Below are 25,692 nucleotides of genomic sequence, written 5' to 3' on the forward strand. Positions count from 1 at the left end.
TCTTGCAAAATACTGACAGGAACTTGAAAAGGACGAAACATTAAAAATCCTTTTCCCAAACCACCCAATAATAACCCACAAAAAGAAACAAGAACAAAAAGATACACTTGTCAAAACAAAGTTCACAAAAAAGAGACAAAACTTTAACAATAATCTCAACAAAAGATAAAAATACAGAAAAATTGATGTCATTATTTGAAGCCAACAACACGTGAAAACATTAACATCATCAAGTATAACAAAAACAACGAAATATCTGACACAACAACTTAGGAAAGACAGAACTTTGCGACTGAGGAGAAACCACACATGGGTTTCGAAACACATTTCAGGATTACAGCATTCAATAGACACCACATGATAGATCCGACTATGTCTCACCATAGCTTTCCCTTAACAGCCAACAAACGATTGAAATTTCATCAAACACTTATAGTACAGCCTTATAATGCAAACAAAGGCTTAAAACAGTAAATAATTTAAGGGATATAAACCCTCCCCTTATATACATGACTGTTGACATAGATCCGTAACGGAACCAACTCTTCTGCAGCACCATGATAAATAGTCAGACTTGCAACCACTTCCCCCCTTATATAATTCAAAAACACATTTTCTTGTGTTTTTAAAAGGATTTATTATGGTCTATGAAGTTTACTTCAGATGTCAGGTACTAGGTGAATTTAAATGTAAATGCAGTAAGAAATGGTTAACCACTTGTTACGTGTAGTGTCCGTGATAATAAAGTCAGTTGCAAATGGAAAGTGGTTTAATGTGAAAGTAAATTAGTTTGTTAAGTGTTATGCCTTAAAGGGACATTATTTGTATCTTTTGACCTTATATTGTTGCAAACGAGAAGTTGAAAATGTTGTTCGACTTATTGAAAGATGTCTACAGAACGGTCGACCATAGACAACTTCACCCCGTTTGCGAATACTGTATAGAAAAACCTTGGGTCAGAGGTTAATAGTGGGCTACCGTTGACCTGCGATCAGACCACACTGCTACTGCTATCTAGGCCGCTGTAAGCATCCGCGTGTAAAAAAATAAACCATACGAAGTGAAAGTCGAGAGCGCAGTGTAGCGGTTTCTGGATTCCCTATTACCGATGCCGTTTGCTCAGTTACATTTCGACGGTCAGTTTTTTATGGAGATCTTGACGGCCAATCCTGCTCTTAGATACATCATTCTTTGGTGCTACAGAGCACATTTTTGTAATTGGCATTTCAAATGCCTACAAGCTGCAAGAAGCCGACGACTCGGACAAGGCCTATTTTTTCGTCTCGTTTGTACCTCCATGTAGACTTGCCCAAAGCCTGTGGGCATAGAAATGTCAAAACAGAGTACAATGAAGGGATAAACTTCAGTAGACAGTCACGTTATTGTCGAGGTGATCGCGAAATTGAAGCATATACAACAGAGGGGCATCTACTGTCTATGATTGAAGCTGCTTTGGTGACTGACACATACATCATGTACATTGTTGGGTGAAAGCTGCGTGGCAGGGTTGTGCCAAATCGCTGGCAGCACCTCGGTTGCGGCGTGCAGTTTCTCCACCAAAAACAACCCATTTTTAATCCCAAACTCGCACTGAGTTTCGTTTTCGAGCACACCTGCCTCGCCTGGGTACACGATTAGCCCTGCGTACAGGTCTTTGTGTTCCCGGCGTTATACGGCGAGGAGGCCGTATGACGCCGGGAACACACAGACCTGTATGCAGGGCCAGGTACACAATGTGCTCAGCTGCGCTTCTAAACTTACGCAAAACCCACTTTTGGGAGTGGGTCGGAGGCACGGAGGCCGTAAGCGACGTATAGGGTCTAGGCAACTGTCATTGCAATGTACTCACTTTTGGTTTGAAATGCGATGCAACTGATACAAATAATTACACGATGCATAGAGAATAACAACATTCGAACAGATCTTGTGTATCGAGAGGTGACTCCAATCGCGAGCAGTGTCAATCGACAGTACAGTACCCGCTAGGCGCGGTGTCACAATGTCACAGATGATACACCATGCACTGTTCAGTCCGAGTGCGATGTTTCCAAGTTCAACAAGTGATCATGTCGTGTTTGTAAACCGAACCAACGTAATGGCAAGAAAATGCCCTAAAAATCTTAAAAGTTGACGAAGATTTGCTAACGATCAAATGCACAGAAAATGCACTACTCTGTACCTGTTTCACTATCACCACAGCAATCTGACATCGTTTTAGTTTTACCATTGACCCAATTGCGTTTATGGTTTTATTTGTTTCACAGTCCGTGTCATCGATACTAAAATCAAACTTACAAGCAAATGCCCTGTTTATTTCACTATTTGACAGTAGTTTGTGAGACGTGCATTTGTTTATGCGCCGTGAGCTCATCGATATGCATTGTGCTGAAGTTACTGTGTAGGAGCTGTAGGTGACGGCCGCTCAGCGTTCTAGCTGTACTTTGATAGTTGACGTATGCGTAGTAATATTGGTCATGTGCTGGGGTTCAATAATGGCGGTTGGTTCAAATCGCGCGGACGCCCTTACCAACATTGAACCTTGCCGTAAAGAGCAAGAAGGTGGTTTTACATATCCTTGAAGCCGTCCATAGTCACAATTTAGGTCTCCTATTGATTTGACCAGGGATTTCAGTCATCGAAAAAATGAAAAAAAAATGAAAAGATACAAATAATGTCCCTTTAAAGTTATATTGGGAAATAACTGATAACACTATTTCTGTTCCTTTTTTAAACCCCTATACCGTTATTTCACAGGACAGTTTTTAACATTACAATCTTAAAAAGTAAAACACATCTTTCATTGGTTTAATATATTTCATTTGATGTCTTACTCAAACCTAAGTTACTCTCTATGAAAATGTAACTTCACCTGGTAAACAATAGAATTACCATCTTAAATCACTGTAAAAAGTAATGTATGGATTTGGTGTCACGGACACTACGGCTGTCACGGACACTACATTTGGCCCCTTTTTGATATACTGAAACAGTACAAGTGGTAAATAGATTATATTCTTATAACACATAAGGAAGTCAAACAGGGCCACTTTGGCTAATGACATCAGATCTCTACTATCTGAATATGGCTGAAAGTTATGAGGGTGTCACGGACACTACAAAATTTGGGACAAAAAAATTGGCAACTTTCGTGATTTGTTATTCATAATCAATACATTGACCCTATCGACATTTAATACCAACTAAACATGGTTGGTCTTCCAATCAAATAGATGTTTTACGAAACATTCTAGGGTAATGTTTTCCAATTGATAATAGAGAAATAAATCAATGCTGTTGTCAAAATGTTAAAAAGTGTAACGACACACCAAATTCACTTGTTATAACGCCATTTCCATTCAAATCCATGTATTAAGAGGAAATAACTTGCAAAAGGAAAAAGAAATGCAATGTGATACTTTAAATATTCTGAATAATCGAAAAAAAATTAATATAACAGTTTCAAAAAGTGAGTTAAAAATGTTTTTTCAGATGAAACAGCGTAACGCCCATTTTGACCCATTTTTAGGGTACTTTTTCACTACTCAGCTCGAAGTCATCAAAAACTCCATTTTTTCGATAGGGCCTGTTTGTTTCTACTGGTTGTTTCATATGAAGAATAATGTTGCATTAAACTTTGCTCAACATTTTTTATATTAGAGCGTAACATGTCGAAATCTGTCTAGAGCACCCTGATTGTGACTGACCCGATTGTTTTTAACTATTTGAACTTAATGTGGACAGTAAATCGAGATACTAAATTAATTCTTCTAAAAGCGCCATCCTTTCTACTATACGTTTCAGTAGAAAAACAACTACAAAGTTTGCTTTGCTCATAATCAGAAATACACAACGGCTATTTCAAGGAACTTTCATGAGAAATTTTAAAAGAGTAATGCAAGCTTGAATACAAATATTTTATCAAATGTCATAAAAACGATTCATTATAATTATTTGAATATATATATATATATATATATATATATATATATATATATATATATATATAAGTATAATCAAATCGCATAATAAGAGGATAATCACAGGAGATCAGCGTAAGGATCAGCCAGCTGATGGTAACTGCCGGAACAAGTCTACATGCCCCTTGAAGGGTAACTATCAAGTCAAAGGCGTGGTTTACAAGGCCAAAGTATCAGCGGAGGACAACACGGAGAAGGTTTACATATGCCTCACCGATAACACCGTTAAGACGCGCTTCACTAACCACATTCAATCGTTCCGTAACGAAAAATTCAAAAATAGTACACAATTGTCAAAGTTTGTATGGAACATAAAAACCAAGGACCAAGTCTTCGACATTTCGTGGTATATTATTGACAAAACATTGAGTTACTCTAACGTAAGCAAGCGATGTAAACTTTGTATATCACAAAAGCTGCATATTATCAATGCTGATAAATCTACGCTGTCAAACAAACGCTCTGACTTGGTTTCAAAATGTCCCCACCACAACAAATATTATTTATCAAATTTTAACACCACCTACAAATAGAATGTCCCGAATATATAAATGAGAGTGTAGCGCTAAGAATACTTTCACTTCTGTCTGAAGATTGCAGGATACATGAAACTTAAGTAACAGATATCATTACTTTGTACTTGAAGTAATTTGTAATATATATATATATATATATATATATATATATATATATATATATATATATATATATATATATATATATATATATATATATATATATATATATATATATATATATATATATATATATATATATATATATATATATATATATATATATATATATATATACCCGTAGCCACTTTAGTGTTGATCAAGGCTACGTGATACAGACAGAAACTCTGCTTGTATGAAGACAAAACAGCCCCTGGCAAGGGGCTAACAGGGGCGTAGGAAGCAATTCACGGTTGGGGGGCAAAGGTAACCTATATTCTGGTGATGAATGAATTACGATCTAAAATTTGCATATATGAATAAATTAAAATATTAAATCATACACGAATAAATTAAAATAATTAAAACAGGCCAAAATCAATCTTAATAGTAAAAAATGTAATTAAAGCACCACTACTTTCACATACGGCAATGTCTCAATATTTGTGTTTTATGTATTAGGCCGTGTAAAGAAAATTCTTTGTTTGCCGTCCTTGGAATTTTGAAAAACCTACCAGCCAGCCAGCAAAAAAAAAATAAAACAAACACACAACATAGATCAATCGCATAAACTTTAACTTTCCATCGGTTTATGGGTCACAAGTATGAAAAATCATCTGTTACATTTACAATGCAGTGTTTTTTATGCTCTTCATTAAGCACGTTGAAAGCAATGCTTGGAAACACTGGTTATATTTGTATAAGTACAACAAGCATACTTAGAGTTAGGTGATGACTGTGAGTCTGAACAAAAATTCCATAATATAAAACAATGGCAATAAACACTATACCAGTACATAGGCCTAGTGTACCACATGTACAGTGTGATAGTAATCAACTGGTTGTGTTACGCAGATCTATAGTTTGTCTCTGACGGAGGTTTATGCACGAGGAAGTCATAGGCAAGAGTAAAACTATTAAAATAACAAGATCTCAATTATGAATAAAAAGCATATTTGCGACAAATGTAAAAGATGCAAATTACGTATTACGACGATGTTTACGAAGTTTGAAGAAAACGAAATATATTTGAATCAACACCTAATGAAGGAACATAAGAACTTCACCGTTTACGCAATGGCTTCAATTTTCAACGTGTCTAAGTGACATTTGTACATTAATTATGACATGTACATTTAAGATCGAGATCTGTATTGATGTTTACGATTGGACGTATATTTCCATCTTTAATTCATATCTATCATATGATCCAAACCAAGCCTTAAACATAACGTTTAAAATCCCATTCTAAAATAATACGGGAAAGGGAATACAAAGGACAAGAGAGAAAAATACAATAGACAGGGCAGGAGGACAGACAATTGGAGGAGCGTATCTTGGGCGATGGCAGCTGTCAAGCTTGTCTACCGAGAAATAAAGTCTATGTAGTACCAACGAACTCTGAACATCTCGTGTAGTCAATCGAAGATAACCAGCACCGCTCAGCAAGCTAAGACGAGTCCATGAGTAAAAGCAGGCCAAGATGACGTAATGAGATAATAGGAGAAAAACGAGTAGTAACAGTTGTTTTGACAACTGTACACTATGTATTTCAACATGTTGGGGTAAGCTTAGAACAAAAAGGTGTTCTTGCAAAACCTGAAAATTCCAAATATAAAACTGCAAAAGTTACTGAGTATAACAAAGTATGTAGTTGTCACTCAGAAAACAAATGCTAAACATCTTGGTAAAAGGTGAAACTACTATCTCTTCCATACAATTACAATTTTACAGTAAGAAGAGTGGGTAGCTGAACAAATCATAACAGCCTCGAGTACAAATCCTCCTTTTTAAGTGTCAAATAAATACTAGTCCTGATCACTGTTTCTGTTGAGTTAAATGCTCCATTAGCTGTAATTTTAAAGGCTATTTATTCTGAATTTTGTGTATCAACTATTTTTTAGCCGAATTCCAATAGCGCTGATCGCGATGTTAGGTTTGTTACTAAATATAGCTGCACGCGCGACTTCAGACACCGCTGCCTGAAATTCGGACAATCTTTTCATGCGTGGTCGTTGTTGCAGCTCAGTTGTAGTCTGAGCCATAAATTCATAGGAATTAGTGTGAGTTTTTGTATTCATTATAACACTGGCAGGTTTTGATATCATCGTTATTTTTGCATATTAATGACAGAAAACTGACGCTATTGCATACTAAAATGCTAAATATCCTGCTTGTCGAGACAGCAATGCCGAATAGCCATTGCTATTTTGAAAACTGAATTCTAATCCGGACTTATAAAATGTCCAAATCGTTTTTTAGCAGAAAAAATGTTCAAAGTAAGGGCAACTTCCACCGCGTACGAACTATTTGGAGCATTCAACAACGACTCGGAACATTTCACCGGCGGTACCTGCTTGCCACGGTGCAGATCCAACATCGTGATCAATCGCGGATCGTGGAAAAGCTGATGGAAATTCAGTTCCGTTCCTTATTCGAAGCTAAACCAGTCAAGAATTGTTTTCGATCCGTCTTGTATGGAGACCAAAAAGATTTTACGCACTTCCGCCGATTTGAAAACTTTGAGGGAGAAATCAACTTGTGAAACGGTCGATTGATCTTCACTTATGGTACACTGCAGTCCGCTACAACAGGAGGTGCACATGTACACTTTACGTACAGCGGTTGATGTACCCCTTTAAGATAGGTAATCTGATTTGTATGGAAACGATCGTACGACATTTGCGTTTTTGCGACATGAAAATAAATTACTGCGACATCGCGAACAAAGGAGAGCACATCCCGCTGTATTTTCGATCATACGATCTGTGTTTCAGGTGTTTGTTTTTCAGATTTCGTCCAAAAACCTACTCGCACGCGGACGGCAAACAAAGAATTTATTTTACGGCGCCTTAACTCCAGTTGTTTAACTCCCTACACAGCACTCAGCAATAGTTGGGACAGCTAGCCGTAGTCAATGTGTATTTGTAAAAGTTGGGGGGCAAAAGTATACCTTTGCCCCCCCAACTTCAGCATTGGGGGGGCGGCGCCCCCCTGCCCCCCCGGTTCCTACGCCTATGGCTAACGATTGGCACCTCGTGTTAAAAATTGAGACACAAGATACCTCTTCCATTAATGAAAGCCTCTACTCGCTAATTAGTTTATTGAGGCAACACACTTTTCTGAGCTCACTACTATAGCATCAGGTAAAAGTGTATGTCTAATACAGAGAGTGTGTCTGGCGAAATTGAAATACACTAGACTTGTAAATGGACCAGTGCATGGTGATGTTACATTGTATCTCAATCTTGAGCACAGGGTGCCAATCGTAAACTCTCATTTACAACCATTCTAAAAATGCCATCGTTTACGACAATTCAGTCTGTGTCGCGGCGTGTAGGTATGAACGGTACCATTGCAGGGAAAAAGTTCTAGTTGATGATGCACAACAGGGGTAATATTGATTTTTTTATCTATGCTGGTGTACGTCACACAGGTGGTGATATGGACCTGTGCCTGCATACATACATACATACATACATACATACATACATAGATAGATAGATAGATAGATAGATAGATAGATAGATAGATAGATACATACATACATACATACATACATACATACATACATACATACATACATACATACATACATACATACATACATACATACATACATACATACATACATACATACATACATACATACATACTGTAACGACAAAAAAGGCAGTAAAGTCAGCGATTTTCTTTAAAATAAGATTTATTAAAACTTATTACTTCTGAGTACAAACTGTAAAAGGTTTACTTATCTCAGCTGGGATGGCACAAAACTCCCAGTCTCAGGAGAGTTGAGTCGAGACACACTGATGAGTGAGGAATTACTTTGGCTCGCGGGTTTGAGGTCGGGCCGAGCCGTGCAGTGCTCACAGAGCAAATCCAGCGTGGCGTGAAGGTCTTGATGCCTTGAAGTAAACACTGACGTGATATCTAACAGTCTAACTAAAAATCTGTACCGTCTCGTATGTGATTCTATCCAGAAGATATCAGAACAATCTAGAATTTCTTTTGATATGCTAATTACTGTCCTAAAATATCTTCACTTGTAGTAAACATGACCTCCTAGAACGTTCTAAACATGACTTATTAAACTCAAGGTAATTGAGGAGAATAAACCTCCCACCCATCAATCCACTCACAAATTTAGACCAATATTTCTCATATTGTTTGCCGGTACTCGATTAGGAGCTAATTATTTCGATGTGATGAAAAATAGTGCATGTACATATATACAAAAGCAGGAATTTTACACAGATTTACAAGTAATCCTTTCGTGATTACTTCAGAGGAGGCTCACAGAAATGATCCATTAAAAATTTATTTATAATTCTGCTTTTTTCAAATTCAGCACAAAATATATAGCTACAAAGGACGTTTCCTACTTCAATGTCATATCAAGGATGATTTGTTTGCTCACCTTCGTCATCGGTTGTTACTGTTACTCTTACAGGATCGCCGTAATCCTTGTATTTAATGTTTCCCTTCAACGTTATTTCATACGCAGTCCATGGGAATATTCCCTCACGGAGAGTCACAAATTCTGAATAGCCTGTTTCAACATCAATCTATAATCAATCCAGAAATACTCAAAACATTTCATGAAACTTTTCAAAGATGACAATCTCAGAACATTATGATGATACTGTGATTGTCATGGCAATTATCTGCTCTTTTGCATATTTAATGAACTATATGTAATTAGTGATATAACTCTGAAATTCCTGCACCAAATTTGATGATACATGCAACAAATATTGATCTAATATATATCTAATTGTACTTAGAAGCATTGGGCAGTGTCAATCAAGTTAATAAATAGCTCATTTGCATATTTATGAAGTTTTTTAATTAGTCATATAACTCCGAAATAACTGCACCAAATTTGATAAAATCTGCTGCAGATACTGATCTGACAGATATCTAACTGTGGTGTAAAGCATTTAGTAGTGTGAAGTTAATTAAGGGTTTATTTACATATTTAATGGACTTTGTAATTAGGTATATAACTCTGAAATTTCGGCACCCAATTCAGTGAAACCTGCTGCAGACATTGATCTGATAAATATCTAATTGTACTGAGAAGCATTGGGCAGTGTCAAGTTAATAAATACCTCATTTGCATATTTTATAAAGTTTTTAATTTCTGATATTACTCTGAAATAAATGCACCAAATTTGATGAAATCTGCTGCAGATACTGATCCGACAGATATCTGACTATGTTATAAAGCATTTAGTAGCGTGACGTTAATTAAGGGTTCATTTACAAAAATTATAAACTTTGTAATTAGGTATATAACTCTAAAATTATGGCACAAAATTTGGTGAAACCTGCTACAGATATTGACCTGATAAAAATCTAATTGTGCTATGAAACATTGAGCAGTGTCAAGTTAATTAAGGTCATTTGAATATTTAATGAACCTTGTAATTTGTGATATTACTCTAAAATTACAGCATTAAATTTGATGAAATGTGCTACATTCATTGATCTGATAGATACCTAATTGTTCCATGAATATTGAGCAGTATTGAATATTGAGCAGTGTTATGAACAGCTCATTTGCATATTAAATAAACTTTTGTAATTAGTTATTTAACCCTGAAAGTACTGTGCGAATGTTCGTGAAAGCTGCTACATATTATGATATAACAGATATCTGATTGTTCTGTGAAGCGTGCTACCATTAATGAACCTATTGTAAAACACGTGAGCACACATCTGGTTGCATATCATAACAACACAAGTAATATCAGTCAAACTTAAGAAATCCAATAAAAATGACCATATCTTTGACGCGGTATGTACCAAAATGCGATACGGTAACTTATTGCTAAAATGAACGGGTGAATCCTGGCATAATAACGCAGAAAGCCTGGAAAGAAGAATGGCTTGATCAAATGTGTCTATCTTTTGTTGCATTATAAGGATGTCCATTACAAAAAATACTCCACCGGAGGTTCAGTGCTTTAAACATGACGTTCTCAAATGTTGCATATAAGGCCGAACAAAAAAAGTCTGCTGTTCCCAAAACCCGACCTACCCTATATTTTACCTGCATATTTAAAAATAAAAATATTTTGGAAAAAACTTCCTGCCGACCTACCTACCCTATTTATGAAAACCATGTTATCGGAACAGCACAATTTATTTTTTTTTTGCCTAATCCAACGAAACTCTATTTTTCAGACATTTTGGGATCTAAGTAGGCCTTGAACCTACGACACTCTGCGCCTGCGGAGATTGGCCGTATGATTACTTGTCATACACATATTGCAAAACGAGAGATAACGATTAATTGCAATAGTATCATGATACAGTTTGTAGCGGACACGTATGAATACTTACACATGAACTTGGCTCAGAAGGAATGCAGTACGTTACATAATACTCAATAGTGAAGTAGTCTGTCATGCGCTTTTGAATTCCATTAGAATTATAATAGGGTATGTGAGGTGACAGCCAACGAAGATAAATAGATCGATTTGTTGTAGAGATATTTGTGATCTCTGCTGCTCCAAGTGTGGCTGCAAGAACAATGTTTTAATAATTAAAGGCAACATTTAGTATTATGTCAACGGTACTGTTTTGAGTTTCAACGTTTTTCACTCATGTTGATGTATGTTTTAACGGGGTAAATATTCATTACCTTAGTTAAAGGTTCATGTATTCAAATATAATAATTGGTATGTTTATATAAATAAATGGTAACCAACAGCGGAAGAAGCTACTTTGACCCACGTAAAATATTTCTTTAAGCACTTCACATGTATTAACATCTGTTTCTGAAGTTCAAATTTAGACTAGTAGACAGCAAACTACCAAAAATAATTAAATTGTAGGCTATTTTCTATCATATTTGTTGACCTGCTAATGTCGAAATATTTAATTTCATATTTATTTTGCGTAGATAGTACAGGGTAGCTTTCTGTTCACCGGAAATATGCAGATATTTGGTATACTTATTACAGATTTCAGCTCTCTTTTAATAATTACAAATTAAGTCTCAAAACCCTTACACAATACTACGCGCAATGTCAATAAATGTCAAGGCCTTTATTGACAGAAGTTTGTTGACAGAAGCAATAAGACTACACTAAACCAGACTACGCTGTACACAGAACATGTACCATAGTCAAGGCCTTTTCATAGAATGAACAAAAACGCGTGTATTTATCCACCGAGAGGTTCATGCAGTACTCAACCTTTTAAAACAAAGTGAACAAAAGAGCAACTTTCGCACCACTGATAGGTAAAATTAAACAAATATGTAGTTCACGTATGACACAGTATTGTTGGAATTTTATTCAGCACTTTTTGTAGCTTTTTATCCTGTATTTGTTTGTTAACAGGACTAGGTAGATTCTTTGATTGAGAAACCGTCCGAAGTTTCTGTAGATTGTATCCTTTATGAAATCATTACCACGTTGACAAATTCAGCTGATACAAATCTAAAAGTGAATTCGTTTTCTTGTGTTTTTTTTCTAATTCAGTTTTGGACTAAGAATACCAAATTAGTACTCCGAATATTTCAACCAATATACTAGGTCTTCATCAGCCGCGTTTTGATTGACATGTGTCAATATCAATCGACACACTGTCGGTGAAATCAGAGGTAACCTGCCGACATGTTTGTAGTACGAATTTGGTGTTCATGGTCCAGAAACAACTAACTGGTGTATTCTTGGACAGTATTTGGATTTCCTCCTACGTAACCGTACAAGAAGTTCCTCTTGGCAAACTTTTGGTCAGACATTTTTATCCAGATCTGTGATGAACTATTAGAACTCCTTATATGAATAGTAGAAGAGTAATAAATACAGAATATAAAAAGGGATACATCTTACCATCAAAATATGGATTAAAGCTGACTTCTATGAGTGAATCATTGTAATGTAGGCCCTCCCTGATAGCCTTAACTCTAACACACCAAGTGCCAATAAGGTTATCAATGTCTGCTCCTAAGTGGCAGAATGTGAGTGATGTGTTGGTACATTCTGGTTTTTGCATCCAGTTACCAGAATCTAACTTCGAATATCTGAAAGCCAGATAAAAAACAAACATTTGAAAATACAGTTTAGAACCAGTGCACCCGAATTTCAAACGTGAAACCAGTTTGGAAGCTTGATTTTTTTTCTTTTATAATCAAGATTCTTTATTCAAATTCACACTTGAAGAGAAAAAGCAAAACTTTACATAAACAAAAGGAAAATTAGCCGTTAAAAAAGAATACGACGAATTCTCAGTTCTTGTCTATCAGTTACTTACACACACATATATTACTATATATATGTGTACTTTGTGTGTGTACTGTGTCTGTGTGTCGTCTGCTCCACGCATACCGTGTTGTTCGGTCGCGCACAGAATTGAAACATCTAAGTCGGTTACTGTGACCAACTCTTTTGGGTTGGAAGCAGTGGCCGACTGGTTTTGTGTGAGGCCTAGCAGCTAGGCGATGTTGCCGTGAGTGTGTGGGGGTTCGAATCCCGTTTGGGTTATAGTAAAATTTATATTTCAATATTCGCATCACAAAGATTTAAACATCGACTTTTGTGAATTCACCATTTTGCTATTAAAACAATTAAATTAATTCTCTTTGCATCTATATTGGTATATACATCTTCGATGATAGTTTCCCAAGAAAGAAAAAATATGTTGTTGATACAAAGCATTGATAATGTGTTCTGCCACTTTCTGGCAACAATACAATCAAAGTACCGATGTTTGACAGTGTCCATAACATTACAATATTCACAAAGTGCATTTTGGCGCTTGTTCCATTTATACAGCTTTACATAATTAATACTGATTTTGTGTAAACATTTCCAGTGAAAAGTTCTTAATTTATTCTCTTCTGTCACTTTATGAGCTAATTCCCAAACATCACTCCAATTAACAGTATGTCGTAACTCATTTTGCCATGTTAACATACAGGGTGGCTGCATGAAATCAGCTAGCAATGCTAAATATACTTAGTTTTTAAATCCTTAAGAGGTTTTTTTTTCTTTTCATCCAAAGTAATGTATTCTAGGTTACGTCTACATGTAAGAAAAAGACTATATTTAAGGTTCAACATGATATTATGTGTAAGACTTTGATCTCCATCATGAGGCTTAATACTATCCCATGATTTCAACACACTTAAATAAAACTTCTGCAGTTTGAGATCAAAAACATTTTTCATAATCTTATTTGAAATCACATCTCTTAAAACAGAATGTTGTGCAGAAGTCTCAAAAAATGCACAGGAAATTTTTTTCCAGCATGCTTCTACGCTGTTTAGTAAACGGGGAATCCACATGAAATGGAGGGATTTCACTTTCAAACTGAAAATTGGCATATTACAGCCTCCGGAAACAATTGGGGAGGCCAACACTTTCCTTTTTAATCTGCCGATCCCTTTTGTACAAAGCAATAAATTAATTTATCCACTGCTTGAACAATGTAATTTGGTACAACAATTATTGACGCTAGATACATCAGCTTCGATAAACCCAGTGAGTTTACAATGAGAACTTTACCATAAAAGGTTAAATTTCTCTTTCCCCATGAATTTAAAGTATTTTAAAATTTTACAATTTTTGACTCCCAATTTAATCTTTCACATTTCTTTTTATCGTACCCGAACCATACACCAAGAGCCTTAGCTGGTTCATTAGTCCACTTTACACCTGTAATTTCCCTATTACAATCTTTTTTACTACCAAGCCACACTGCTTCTGTTTTTTCTATATTCATATTTAACCCTGCAACTTTTTTCAAAATCATGCATAATGTCAATTACTTTTATCACAGACTGCTCATTATGTACAAAAATAGTAGTGTCATCTGCAAGCTGTGCTATTTTTAAAACATTCCTGATTAAATCGCCACATGGAAGGGGTAAACCCTCAATTTCATGACATTGACGGATTTTACATGCTAAAACCTCAACACACAAAATAAACAGCAAAGCGCTAAGTAGGCATCCTTGACGAACCCCTCTATTCAATGAAAAAAAAGTTCGTCATCCAACCGTTGCTTCTAACACAGCTTTTAATGGTACAATAAATAACTTCAATCCATTTTATAAATTCGGGTCCAAAACCAAAGAAATGCAATGTGTCAAACATAAAATTCCAGTTCACCTAGTCGAAAGCTTTTTCAAAGTCTATAAATAAAACGGCACCTGGAATGTTGAACTTATCAGTTTAGTGGTACATGTCTTGTATTAGTCTTACTACCTCACCAACATATCTTCCTCTAATGTATCCAACTTGATCTGTGTTAACGACATTTGAGATAACTTTTAACGTTCTCTTTGACAAAACATGTGCTAAAATTTTATAATCTACGCATAGAAGTGAAATAGGACGCAATTCGTTAAGAGTTCTACTTCATTCTTTTTGTGTAAAAGAGTCAAAATTGCTTTCTGTTGGGAACTTGAAAAGTGCCCATTATGATAAGCATCATTGAAAGAATTCACAATAAGTTTGCCCAATAATGGCCAACCTTTCTGTAGAATTCGACAGTAAAGCCGTCATAGCCAGGTGACTTATTAGACTTCATGTTACGTAATACATTCATACATTTCTCATCTGTATTTTACCCTCACAACTTTCTCTTTGCACTGTATTCAATCGTGGCACCTGCATATTTTTTGTAAAATCTCTGAAGCTCATTGACTGCAATTTTTCAGCATGCAAATCTTTGTAAAAATCTTTGTTCACTCAAAATGCTACTAAGATCGGTAACAACTCTCTCATATCTTGTTTTCAATTTTTCAATATTCTTTTTCATATAGTTCCTCTTTTCTATACCAAGAAAATATTTTGTACTTTTTTTTCACCTTTTCAACCCTGCGTGATCTTGCTCTGACTTGAGCTCCCTCTGCTTCCTTCAGCAATATTTCGTTTAAATCAGCTTGGGTTTCTTGGTAAAGAGCGAAATTTTCAATTGATGGTTCGGCACAAAGACATTTCTCTCTTTTCAAAAGCAGCTCCTCAAGGTCTTGTTTCTTACTACGCTGTTTTCTACTCAATTTACAACTATATGCAATTGTGTACTGCTTTAACATTTTTTACAAAGTTCCCATTTTGTTTGGTGACACTCTAAATGCTCATGAGTACACACAAAATTTTCGATAGCAATAACTAAGTTATTCAAAAACACAGTATCTTGCAACAGGCTATTGTTGAATTCCCAATAGCCTGGCCTTTTTCGTGCCTACAGGATGTAAAATTCAGTGCAACAGCCATATGGTCGGTTCTATATGCAGAGTAAGTCTCACACAAACTTGAGACTTTCTGTATTTCAGGCGAAATAAGAAAAAAAAATCTAATCTACACTGTACTAATGGTGCTCTTCTCCTCCATGTGTACTCCCTGTTATTTGGATGTAAATGTCTAAAATGTGTAAAAGTTGGGAAGCTTGATAATTTCCATGATTATTTAAATTCTTTGCTTTGACTTCGTATTTTTACACACCAAGTGTTATGTGAATGAGTTATAACACTACTCAGGTTGCACATTCGCTATGCGAATTCGGTAAATTTACATTGTATTATACTGGTAAATTTTTCAACAGTAAGAAACATACAACATCAAGCACACTAACGAACAACATTATTTTTAAAAAAAGGAAATCATATTGAACTAGCGCTAGTAACAACAAGACAATTATACGTCATTTATTAAGAAGTACATGTGTTAAGTCATAGAACCTGAAACATGATGATATAATCCATATTCTATTTTAGAAAATATTTGGAAGGCTATAGATATGTCAACGATTTAAGTGTTGTGCCGAAATTGCGCTATAGTAGCAGTTTCGGGATTTGGATTTTCATGGTTTATCAACGTGCTGCTATAGAGTTAGAGTTCAGAAACTATACCCTGCTATATTTAAAGGGCAGTATGTTTTTAAATACCGAGGCTACAAGTCAGTGCATGTGTCTATTACTCCAATAGATATGGAGACGTTAATATCATTGAAAGCATATCTATTTATTCAGCAACAAGATTGAGCTTCAGCTCCCATCTACTGCTCATACCAGTTTGCGCCCAGAAGTTGAAATATTTAAACTATGCTCAAACTTTCTTTCGCACTAAGAAACATTTATCACAAATTTCCTGACAATTACTGACACTTAAGGTAGTATGCACCTCGAAAGTAAAAGACTTAAACTTTTGCTCTAACTTTCCTCGAGAAATATTTCAATCGTTCTCTTTCAAAATCAAGAATAAAAATAGGGGGTCACCGTGCAAATTTTGGTACTAGAGAAACAAATTAACCAAGATTTACCGATATTAGAAATTCAAAATGGCCGCCATCCCTGTGTTAACTCTATGGAGAAAAATACAATTTTCGAATTTCGAAAAACTAAGCCACTGAAAAGTTTTCTTTCACCAAGAGCTTTAAAATGAACCCCCACATGTGGTATATCAGAAGAGAATTGTAAAAGTTTGAGAGTCCGAATGTCTGTCCCGAGGTGCGTTCTACCATAATGACTACAACATGTTCACTGTATGGAGTATTTATATCATTCTAACAATGGTCATTTCGAAAAAACAGCAAAATACTTACTCCTGATATAATATTGTGTAAAACACGGTGCCATTGCTACTGATGTTAGCAGGTGGATCCCAGGTCACAGTGCAATTCAAATTGGGGCAATCATGCTCTACGTTTCTTGGACCATCACCTAGAAAAGAACCAAAATACAATATTTTGAGATGTACGGTACCTTTGTTGTGTTAGGACTGATAAATACAATTTATTTGCAACATGGTAAACATATAATTATTTGACAGGAAGACTAGTATATGAAAGCCTTCTGCAGCACGGTACAATACTGAAAATAGGCCCTCGCCCTTTTCAAAACAAGTATATCAGATAAGACCTGACTTATAAAGAATGGAAGATAAAAGCATTATGGATTTTACATCATTTACACAAAGTGTATAACAGGGCTCTATTTATATCTATTGATAATAAGTCATTAATGAATGACATTATTCATGTAGCTTGGATTGTGCACTATTTATACATGCATTAAAGTGAAATATCTTAAATAACTCGTTCCAAAATGATGTTTCTTTCCAGTCTGTGAACAAAACTTACAGGTTATAAATTCTCCCTTGAAATTTCAAAGACTGCGTTAAAGAATAGTTTGCTTTGCCAGTCATTTTTTTTAAATTCATTAAAAATTGCTTAAAACCGATAGTAAACTTAAAAATATCAACATTTATATATAGCACAGTGAAAAGCACAGCACAGCTGAAGAAATGCGCCCTTGCAATGCTGGCAGCAGAGTGACAAGGTCATAATACAAGAGGCATTCATTGCATCGTCTGGGTATATTTTATCTGGTGTGACATCAGCAATTTTTTGGTTTGATGTAATGTATACGATGTCTTTATATAACCCATCTTGATCGTTTCAATTAATCACATCTCACGTAGTCAGGTAGTTTGTAAATTCTCTCCCAACAATTGCCATCCCTGTACAAGATTAGCCAAATAATGCATTACCTTTAACTTGCCGGATAGAAAATCTAAAATTTATATATAATGGCATTTCTTTACAAGCCGAATCCAAAACAACAAACAGGTCTTTGTGAACTTCTCGAATATATCTTCTGACACTTCGGGAAAATGTGGTCATTAAAATAATTTGATGAGAGTTTACGTTCTTTAATATGCGACAATTTCTAATTAGTACTTTTTGTCAAATTACAGGGTTTGTTTTGTACCTTTCACGAAAAGTAGCTTTAGGCGGTTCGAGTTAATTTGCATAAATTCAGAGAGATTCTTACGAAAGTCAAAATGATCTGGAGAAATTATTCATAGAAAATTTGTAAGTATGCAGTTTTATTTTAATGATAACGTAAAGCAAGGTGGCACTTTCATGAAATCTACTTCTATTATATCACTGCTTAATGACATAATTGTATTTACAGTACTATGTACTTATTCGTATAACGTATAACACTATGAAAACGCAAACAGAGAATAACCTACTTTCTCCAACTCAATATGCTATCTATTACATGCCTCATGTGCCGAACATCGTGTGCCGTATAGGATTCAATGGTTACTTTTAATGACACATTTGGGCCACATATTTATCATTTGACTGAAATGACCCGAATCTATATTCAACTTGACAACTTCGGGATTTAAGGTCATCAAATATATATCTTACTTATAGGAGAGGACGTTTTTACAAAACTGTTTAGCAAAATCTGTAAACCGCATACCAGTCATTCAAAAGTATTTATACGCTGTTAAATTAAGAAAATCGTTCTTTAATCAGGTATTCGTCTCTTTTAAAAAACACAAATTGTAAATTCAATATTACAATGTTAATATGATAATTATTTAGGTAATATGAAAACATTTGCTAGTTGTATGTAATAAAAAACATTACAGCCAACAAATGGGGACTACAGAGAAATGGTTATCCCCCTCTGCGCACATAAAGCCGTAAAATACATAACGTAAACATATCCGTTATAGGAATTTAGGTATTACTCGTGTAAACTCTGACACCTCTTGAGCGAGTGTTATGATTTCTACAAAAGGGTCTAATTTCATTTGTTTTGAGACCTAGCCTTCATGATGCACCGTTTTGAAGAACACAAATGCTCCAGTTATTTATAACATCTCATACTAAGAGTACATTTAGAAAGTTGTCATTATTTACGGCCTGGGGGTCGGAGGAATGTGGGGGTTCACTCAAAAGAAATTGAAAGCTACAAGGGTGGGTTGCTCAAAATGTGGAGAGAAAGTAGGGTGGGTACTCAATCTTTGGTGCAAAATGAATTATTATTATTGTTTACTTTACTTGGTGAGATGCATTTCTCCTGTGGAGTAACCATGGCAGCCCTCGGTATGGCCCTATCTTTGAAATTATGAGAAAAGCACGTGCAAAAAGAATGAAGATCAAATGAGAGCCAATGCTATTGCATATGTTCTAATTAAGAAAGATAATAGACAGTTTTGGAAATATGTTGCAGACTCTAAAAGTCTTCACCTCTATCATCTTCCGTTGGGGATTGTAATGGTCATACAGATATTACAAAGATGTGGCGCAACCACTTCTCAGGGTTATTGTCATCTGTTAGTGACAACAGCAACGAAGCCTTTTTACAGGATAATATTTGTAATGTAGCTTTTGATCACCATATGATCGTTACATCTGCTGAAATAATTCATGGCCTTCACAAGCTTACCGTTCGCAAGGCTATAGGACCTGACGATATTACTTCAGAGCATATGAAATATGCGCATTACCGTTTACGCTTCTTGTTATCGATATTGTTCTCTGCAATTCATATTCACGGTTATTTACCCTCTCGTATGATAGACACTACTTTACTTCCACTTGTGAAAGACAAAAACGGTGATGTTACTAACTCCAACAATTACTGTCCCAGTGCAATAACTACTTCCATCTCCAAACTGTACGATATAATTTTCTTAGAAAGCAGTAAGCAATTTCTCAGCACCAGTAATCGCCAGTTTGGTTTTAAAGAAGACTACTCAACTGATATGTTGTTTTGAAAGACGTCATTAATTTTTACAATCGACATTATAGTACTGTATTTTTATGCTTTCTTGATGCGACAAAAGCATTTGGCAGGGGTAACCACTGGACCTTGTTTCGTAAATTGATTGACAGATCTGTTCCACTTTTTATTGTTAAAATTTTAGTTTCTGGCACAGACACCAAGATTTTCGTGTTAGATGGGGTTCAGTGCTGTCAGACAGCTTTCAAGTAAAAATGGTGTCAGAAAGGGGGAATTCTTTCCTCATTGATTTTTGCATTATATGTAGATAAGTTAAGTAGTGACTTGATGGAACACAAATTGGTTGCTTTCTTGCAGGACAATGTGTTAATCATCTCATGTATGTAGACGATATTGTCCTTATATGTCCCTCTATGAAGGATCGTAATATGTTAGTTACAAAGTGTTGTAGTTGTGCTGCTGTCCATGATATTATCTTTAATGCTAAGAAATCGAATCGCTTGTTTGTAAAACCACCAAGGTACAAAATTTCACGTTTTGTTCACATTTTTCTTAATAATACTGTGGTGAAATTCGATGAGAAACATAGGTATTTAGGAGTCATCTTGAACTATTTTGGAAATGACAATGACGATATGATACGCCAAATGAGATCGCTGTATTCACAGGCGAATTCACTTATTCGTAAATTTCAGAGGTGTTCAACTATGGTCAAAACTAGGCTTCTCCAAACTTTCTGTTCTTCGATGTACTGTTTCAATTTATGGAGTGTTTTCTTCAAAAGATGTATGAGCGACATTCGTGTTGCTTATAATAATAATTACAGCATCAGTGAAACATTTGTACGTAATCACATTTTGACCATTGATAGTAAACTACATGCAACTAGGGCTGGTTTATATCTTAGATTGACTAGAAGTACGAACACTTTAGTTGGCTCAGCTTTGTCTGATTATGTTAATTAAAGGGCTTAGATGATGGAAATATTTTATGACAGATTGTTTATAATGTTTTACTCTGTTTGTAAATATCTCTGTTTGCATTGTTGAGACTTTTTTATGGGTACATTAGTTTGTTGTCTTCGTAGTTGCCTGATTTTATTTAAAATTTGTATATATTTCTATGAGCTGGTTCTCGAAATAAAGGTTATTATTATTATTATTATTATTATTATTATTATTATTATTATTATTATTATTATTATTACTATTTCAGACTGATTTATAAAATCGTCCATAAACAATCAAAAATACAAAGACAATCTTTAAAACCTAAAAAGACAGACAAGGTTATAAATTTTAAAAAACCCATTAAAATACTAATAATCACTTACAGTACAAAAGAGATCGCCAGTGACACTGTAACCCAGAAAAGTACATGTTAGACGCGCATAACGCATTCAACAACTCGTTTTCACAGTACGTAAGTCGGTTAGGAAAACTGTAAGCAGCCTTTCTCCTTAAAACTGAAAAAATATTCACACTGTTTAAAACAAATGAAGACGAAATACTGCCAATTCGTGACAGCCCTAACAATCTGCGGAGTGAATAGTTATGACAGACATGTTTACTATGAATGGCTGAAATATTACAATTACCCACAACTGAATACCGTTGACATTGTTGCGAAATTCATTAAAAAGTCGAAATTATACTTCACAACTACAACAGCTGGAATTTCTTAAAAGCATATTTGAGCGACCATACAATGACCTTCTTTGAGAATTAATATCATCATCGTCTGTTAGGTTATATGTTAAAACATAACATATTGAAACACTCTTAGATTGCCCCATTTCACACATCAAATTTTTCAATCCGAGATGGGGGACATCCCCCTATCGCGCTTTCCCCCTTTGGGTGTTCTAACAGTTTTACTAGTAAAAGTACAAATTTTAAACGCCTCTCATATTGAACAAGACTGCATCATTGCATACATCAATTTCTCACATTTTTCCACACAAGAGTGGGTACAACCTCTTCTGACACTTTGCCCCTCAGCATCCTGCTTGTCCTCCCCCTGTACTTTCAAATTCTGCCCTGTCAGACATCTTAGTGAAATACTTGTCATGATACCCATCCAAAGTAAATAATACTGTGTATCGTTGGATACTGGTTATAGTGTGAGCTTTTATATCTACATTGTCTTGTGACTTTGAATTTCATTTTGCTGATTTCATCATTTTCAAACATGATAATCTAGCAGGATATGAAAGGTCTTTACTATTGCTGTGTTTTTGTAAAGTTTATATTTACATGTCTTGATATTTAACTTTTAAAAGGGGTCAGTCAAAATATCTGTGTTAGAGAGGGGGTTACTCAAAATCATCAGGGTTGAAATTCTTCCGACCCCCCAGGCCGTAAATAATGACGACTCCATTATGCAATGAATATGAATAAAAAGAAACCATAATTTGCTCCGTATTTGCGACACGTTATACACAATAGAAACTTAGAGTACCAAATTACTTTTGAAACAGACAAGTAAGAGACATATCGTTGTAACTGACTTTGAATACAATCAATGATAAATCATGATTGAGAACTGTGCTGTTACACCTTTTAGACAAACAATGTAACCTTTCTTTCATTCTACAAAAAACATCTTCAATTGCAAAACAAGAACTCTTGCGTAATTTCTTTTCAAGAGTCACCTTATAGCTGAACTTGTTCCCTTCTTGGTGATTTACGTTTAATTCTAAGAGGAAATGAGAAAATAATCCTGTCAGATTACACCTTTTCAACTAGGACTTAATTAATGACTTAATCGATAACCTAATGAATCGTTCAGTTAATCAATTCATTCATACATCCATCCATCCATTCATTCATTCGTTCACTGAGCGATTGATTTGTTGATTTATGGCTCAATTAATCAATTCATTTGCCATCCATTCAAATATTCATTCATTCCTTTCATTCGTTCATGCGTTCGTTCGTTCATGCATCCATGCATTCATTCGTTCATCAATTATTTTTTTGCAAAGTTGAAATACTGAAGGTATCGCAGTTTTCGTTTACCTGAAAATGCGGCTACACAAAGAAAGTTCAGTGTCCTACCATTGCAACTTGAGAAAAGAAATAGATTGCTTTATGAACTCTGATAGTTTTAACCCGTTGAAAGGCAATGATACAAGTTATTATGCACTGATACGTGACTGGGAAAACTACCAGTAAATCGTGTAAGAAGAAAACTTCTCACATTCCTGGCCAATTGGAGTGTGGGATCGACGGTGTGGGGAAAATCGATCCCACACTCTGCACTGTATATAACACAAGTTTTGATTGGTTGATAAACAACCTTTTGTTCCACTCTCAAATTCTTATCCCATGGCAGGATTTGTAACACATGGGCCGGAACTACGAAGTAAGCAGGTCAGACTACGGTGGCAGACGACAGCGTTGTCACGATTTAGGAAAAAGTTGTACGTCGTCGGTGACAGACTCACTTAAAAAACGGCCGAATTTTCCAAATAACTTGTGACCATAGGGTACGTTGAATATATTGCCATTTTTACTGTTAGACATTTCGTCAGTAGCAGAAGTTGAAGTATCGGCAGTGGAACTTGCTACGGAGTTGCGGTAGTGAAACAGAATATTAGAAGGCCACTAGCTAGGATAGTCGCTGGTACACTTAAACATTTATTGTTTCCCGTGTAAATTTAACGCATTTTGTGATCATGTGAGTAGAAGAATCCCACACACAAAGGACATGGGATCAGATTTCTCTTACGAGTTTGGGATATTTTGTCTCACACTCGCCTGCGGCATTTGTGAGAGAAAATATCCCCAATTCGTGTGAGAAATCTAATCCCAGGTCCTCGGGGTGTGAGATTCTATTAGTCTGCATTGTTTCTTGCTTAATTTTAACATCTTCAAGAAAATGAAGAGTGGTTATGGATTTGTAGTTTGAGAGGATCGAGGGTTTCACTCATTTTGATATAAAGCACTGACACAATCAACCAACGCTTTCTCTGGCATTAATCATTGATCGCTTTCTGAACTTTGCTAAATTTGTAGACATGACTCTTGTTGTTTTAGAAAACCGACTATAATTGTGGTGCATCCTGAAAAATCGATCATGATTTTTATCAAATACGTAATAGAAACAGCTGTTTGGGTACTAGTAAGTTATCTATTTTGAAATCCTAGGTAATATTCTGCCCCCCCCCACCCCGTTTGACCTGAAAAAAATTAGAGGTCCAGAGTAATTGGATGAGATCATTTTAACTGAATACCTTACAGTGTGAGCAGTTCACTTAGTAATCGCTTTAGGCAGTTTAATAGTGGTGTCACGTACTTTCGACATAAACAACCTACACAACCATCATCTATGGTGGCCATGCATTTTAATATGCTGTATCTAAACTATGGAACGCACTACCACTTAACATAAGAGAATCCCCAAACCCGAAACTTTCAAAAAAAAACTGAACACGCACGTGTTTAGTATGGTTGAGCCATTGAGCGTCACACAGCAAAACACTGTTTGTGGATGTTGGCGGTATGTAAACTATGCTGACTGATTGATTGGTTTACTTTGTACGTCTGCAAGATTCTTTTCGCAATTCCTAACATTTTGCCATTTAAAAAAAAAGAGTCCTTACTGAAGCACTGGTAGCAAATACAGTAGTACAAGACCGAGTGAGCAGTGAGTTTTCGCTAATTAATGTCCAGTGGGTAATTTAGCAGACTCTATCAGGAGTTAAAACATTTAGAACAATTCCTTATCGCTGGCATTGGATTTCCTGTGGAAGTGGTATGTTAACTTTTAATAAGTCACATACATAATATAATAATCTTTAGCAGAGAGCCAGCAGCTGTAATGGAACTTTGGGCATCGTTTTGTCTATTCATGTTGTGTTTATAAAATCCATGTTAATCTCAGCGAACATATTAAAACTCAAATATTCGGCGAGTTAGTACTGTTTTCTGTGATAAGCCTGCCAGCCAACACCATTACATACAATCAGCGTGACAATGTGAGTCCGCTAAAATTCATGCCAACGAATACTTATATTGACAAGCCGAATACTCAAAATCTGGTGAGTCTAGATGATTGAGACAGAGACGGCGGCTCTGTTTCTTCAAACTTCATAACTACAGCTACGTTGTACTACTTTTACAATAATATAGTGTATCAGTGGGAGCCTGAGTGACGCAGTGAGTGATTCACTCTGAGTAGTAGTATATGTGCATACCGTACGCCTTCGTGCATTCATACGCTAAAGTAGCCCTTTTGGCGGGAAACAACATGAGTGTGTTTGCTTTTGATTGGTTAGAGATGAATCGCGTCGGAAATAATTAGAAACGTGTAGACACATTATAATAGGATTCAATGGAACTGACAAGATGGCAATCTGTCTTTATTGTCGACGATTTAAAAAGTAGCTATCTCTACAAACATTTCTCTACAAAGCCATGGCATACTTAACTATAGCTAGAGAAGTTAAGGCTTGGACGCAGTGACCTGGAGAACCTACCCGGTTGCAGTGTTGATCTTACCAGCACAACGAAGTGTTTTGATA

The 25,692-nt window shown here is 35.6% G+C and overlaps 1 protein-coding gene across 1 annotated transcript in view; it reads right to left on the bottom strand.

The window, feature by feature from the left end:
• LOC139139127 (uncharacterized) overlaps positions 1-25,692 on the bottom strand; it is a 49,917-nt gene that overhangs the window by 23,520 nt on the left and 705 nt on the right. Inside the window, exons 2-5 of the mRNA XM_070707927.1 lie at positions 17,219-17,336; positions 12,502-12,692; positions 11,003-11,181; positions 9,072-9,219 (exon numbers count right to left, since the gene is read on the bottom strand). The gene's annotated coding sequence lies outside the window, so the exon portion shown is untranslated. The remainder of the gene's footprint in view (positions 1-9,071; positions 9,220-11,002; positions 11,182-12,501; positions 12,693-17,218; positions 17,337-25,692) is intronic.

The sequence above is a fragment of the Ptychodera flava genome, chromosome 8, assembly GCF_041260155.1.
Source record: "Ptychodera flava strain L36383 chromosome 8, AS_Pfla_20210202, whole genome shotgun sequence".
In the NCBI taxonomy this organism is placed as follows: Eukaryota; Metazoa; Hemichordata; class Enteropneusta; family Ptychoderidae; genus Ptychodera; species Ptychodera flava.